The sequence below is a fragment of the Schistocerca serialis genome, chromosome 3, assembly GCF_023864345.2.
Source record: "Schistocerca serialis cubense isolate TAMUIC-IGC-003099 chromosome 3, iqSchSeri2.2, whole genome shotgun sequence".
Classification (NCBI taxonomy): domain Eukaryota; kingdom Metazoa; phylum Arthropoda; class Insecta; order Orthoptera; family Acrididae; genus Schistocerca; species Schistocerca serialis.
This window is the reverse complement of record NC_064640.1, coordinates 846,901,352-846,905,929: the sequence shown is the minus strand read 5'-3', so window position 1 is coordinate 846,905,929 and position 4,578 is coordinate 846,901,352.

Below are 4,578 nucleotides of genomic sequence, written 5' to 3'. Positions count from 1 at the left end.
CAGTGAAAATGTAAAGCTTCAGTGCCTATTATTGTGAGGATATACAAATAACTGATTTTTGGTGCTGAGACAGTCAGTCCACAGCCGATTTTCAGACAGGAATTATGTATTCGTTAAATTAACAACAATCCATCAACTTAACAGTGGAATAAGTGTAACACAAATAAGCCGTGTGTTAGAACAATTAATGACAATGTCTGTTCAATTTATTTGAGAAATAGTGTCATCATATTATTCTGCAAGAACTGCCTAGTTAGGTTTTTACTGCTCATAGATATTCAATGGCAAACTATTGTAGCCATATGCTGATGTTGCCTGCAACCTATTAATGAGGCTTTTCAACATTAACCCATAGTTAATCCGCCATATAATTGTGTAATACTGGGCAGGTTGTGAACAGTGAAAGTAAAGAACTGTGAATCGCAATTGTGCAACTGTTGGCTACATCATTTACAGTAGTCAGTGTTGAGCTTCCACCCACTATTTTTCAGCTAGTATAACAATGCAGCATGCCGACACAGAGGACTATCAAGGAAGAAATAAAGCAAGCAAACGTCACACATTCTAACAGCTCCTTCACAAGATATACATTTACTAATTTGGCTTGACATAAATAAACCATCACAATTTCGAAAGAATAGTGTTTCCTTCTACTCATTCACCATGTTCTGTACATCCCACCAAGAAGGTGAACTTACAGGGCTATGGAACAAGTAAACAACCAAACATTGCTTAAGCCCTACATTATACTAACAAGAAACTATCACAATACTGCTTAATAATAGTTCTGTCTCTGCCAGTTAAAAGTGTTCTAATGAATTAGAAAGAAAGCTGCTGTGACTTCAGTTATGTTAGGTAGCTGCAGACTGTCTTAGCAGGAACTTAATATCTACTTAGTTAATTAAGTATTTTTCAAAGAAAACAGTAACCTAAATCTGTTATTACACAGGATAGTTTACAACATACTACTTGCCATCCATCCAAAGGAGGAATCAAACCCTTGCACTAAGATAAGCAGTGGAAGGAGACATCACCAGGAATGTTTTTAATTGGCTGAGATAACCAATTACTTGCTGTATGTCAGATGGGAGCTTCTCAAATATCTTCACACCATAGGATATAATTCCTAAGTTAGATTTCTGTCTTGTATTGATGGTGCAGATCACAGTTCAGCTTGAACTGATTTTTCACAGCCACACTACAGTTCTTTCATGACACCTATATGCCCAGTATAATGACTGATTTTTTTTTTTACCCACCAGACAGCATTCTCAGGTGCAGTATGATGCACAGGATGGGGATAGCCAACTGTTGCCTTATCATCAGATGGTGCATGTTTGCAGCACTGCTGGAGTGGTGCTGCTGTGGCCAGGCGTGAACTGTACATACTTCTCACTACATTCAGTGTGTACATGTTTTGTTCTCTGGCCATAGCTACATGAGCCACAACAATGCAGGAAATATGCAATAAATATGTCCCATCTGATAATAAATCTCTTGTGAATTCAAAACCAGTCATGGTAAATAGAAACTGAAGAATAAAATCAAAGGCGCCTGGCTGCTGCAAACCTTTACACAATTTTAAACCTGAACTGAAATTGCTTCTTCTGGCAACATCTGCCTGAAGAGAGGTATTTAACAAAAACCTTGTGGCATAAGACTATGATTGCTTGGGCTATTTAGAACTAGATATCAATATTCCTTCACAGTAACATGAGCAGTGACAGATACCAATATGTTCATTATTATTACTTTTCAGCCAGTGAGCTAGCTGGTAATCTGTAAGTAGCTAGTATGTAGACACAGAAGACACAGAGTGTAAAACCAATGTAACCTACACCATTTTGGTACAAACAGACCAATGATCCTTGGAACATAGCATTATTTCTAGTTAGACACACAAACTATATCTGAAGAACAAAATCAGTCTATATAAAGGGATCTACTGCTCTATTATAAAAGGTAGATTGGCAAAACAAAAATCATGACTCCACCCACCTGTTTTGAACAGTAATGTCATCAACATGGTTTAAACTATTTCAAGCACATACAATACGGTGACCTTGACATTACTTATTACAACTGCAAACAAACATAAATAACATGTGAAGTCTTTAACTCCAACATCAGAATGAAACTGACAGGAGAACTATGACGGAGGTGGGTTCGGGCGCGGACAAATATACGACAGTAAGAATAATGACATTACAGCAAAACAAATAGTTGCCCAAAAATCAAGCACATGAAATCCTCAAAATTTAACACAAATTAATTACAAAAACAAAATCTATTGGTGTTGTAAATTTCAATATCTCAAATGAGGCCTACAATACCAGTAACCCATACACAACTAAAAAACTCAACACCACAATTTTCACCTACATAGCTCCAACAAAGCCCTCGACACCAGGAACCAACATACAACTCTAAAACATGGTGTTGCAAATTTCACTTCACCCTTAATCCTCAAGCAAAGGTCTTGATATCGTGAACTTGCACCCAACTCCAAAACCCGATGACACAAATTGGCCTATATAGCACCAAAAAACAAAGCCCACTGTACAAAAAGAAACACACTCAAATGCTAAAATCTATTTTCCACACTTTCACTTACTCTACCTAATGCAAAGACCACAGTACAACAAACCAAACCATGTCCACATGACTAATATCAGAAACATATTCTAATGGTACATCAATAACCATGATATCAACCAATCGCCGTCCAACACAATTACCACACACTGACAAGAAAAATCCCAAAATTTATGAAAAATTGCATCATCACCAATTTCAATATACACAAAGAAACTATAGTCAACAAACTCATACCGTACATAGTGTGGTATCAATGTTCGATACCACACTTGTTAGGGGTTGAAGTTATCAACCACAGTCCATATTAGTATCATTGGACCCGCGAGTTGCGACCAGCGCCGTTCCGTGGCATGTATCAAGTTTCTAGCAAGCTCTCATCCACTCTTGCTCGGGACGTCAAGTAGTAAAGCCTTCAGCTGATAGGAAGCAACCTCTAACAAGGCACTTAGTAACATATGGCCCAAACGAGGCCTCAGTAGCTATCTGTTTATAATTATATGTATGCAGCCAAGAAGAATCCTGTACAACCAGTTAAGTACAATATATATTATTTTTTTACCAACGACTTAATTATTTTAGTAGTTGCAGATCCAGACCATTCATCCAGCACGTTATCGACGTTACTGACAAACCTGCTGTGATTTATATGTTTCTATTTAGCATTGGCCACCAGTCAACACTGGTGACGACTCGTTCGTCGTCGTCATAACAATTGTCGGCAAGGTTAAAGGTACAGATTTTTTGGAAAGTGGAACAGCGAAAGCAGCCGATTTATACATGTTTACAGACTATATACCCGGCTGTGCCACCCATCCTCTCCACATGGTGTGATTGTGAGTGCATGACATTTTTTCCTACTCCCGTTTGTGATTATTTGCTTTCGTTGTGATGGCAAATCCAGAGGCAGAACTGTTACGATTACAGAATCAGCAGCCCAACGCACTACTACACACATTGGGACTGCTCGTCCAGGGACAACAACAAGCTGTGCCACAAGTACCGGCGGCACAGGAGCCGGCCGTACAGCAGGTCACAGCCCCGCCGTTTCGCGTATTTGACTTTTTCGTGGAAAGCTGGCAGGAGTGACATGTACAGTTTTCACACCACCTTGCTGCATATGACATCCAACATAAAACACGGCTGCATGTGCTTTTATCTTGTGTTGGCATGGCATCGTACCGCATTCTCCTCAAACTCTTCCCGAGAAGTTCTCCAGATCAGCACAGTTTCGAAGAACTTGTTCAGGAATTAACTGATTATTACAAGGAAAGTGTGAATGTTGTCACTCAGCAGTACAAATTTTTCCGCACAAAACGTGCACCTCAGCAGAGTTACCGTGAGTGGGTAGCCACTCTGCAAGGCCTCACTCGCAACTGTGGCTTTTCATGTTCTTGTGGCATATCATATTCTGACATAATGGTACAGGACACTATTGTGCAAAACGTGTCAGACACACGCATTAGAGAGCAAATTCTTAAATTATCCAACCCCACTTTAGAACAGGTGTTGAACATTTTGGACAGGCAGGACACTTTGGATTTTGCTGCAAATTCTTTTGAATCGCCTCCCGCTGTCTGTCAGGTTAGCAAGCTGGCTGCACGCGCATCACACATACATGATGCTGTACCGACTCGGTGCGCACCTGCCCAATTCACTTCCAGGAAACAGACACCTGTTATGCCCCGGCAGAAGCCGCCTGCTTTGCGCTCATGTCCGCAATGTACTTCAAAGCACTCACACCAGAACTGTTCATTGCACAAGGCCGTGTGCCATTTTTGAAACAAGAAGGGACATGTCCAGGCAGTGTGCCTCAAAAGACAAAAATCTAATGCTCCATATTACGTTTCCAGACAAAGTAGCTTCCACCGGAACGGTTTCCAAAATGAGCCGTAAGCAATGGAAATAAATGTTGTACATTCGCCTCCAGTACCTGTGACATTGCCCGAGTGTGTGAATTTTCTTTGTGATGCCAGTGCAAGC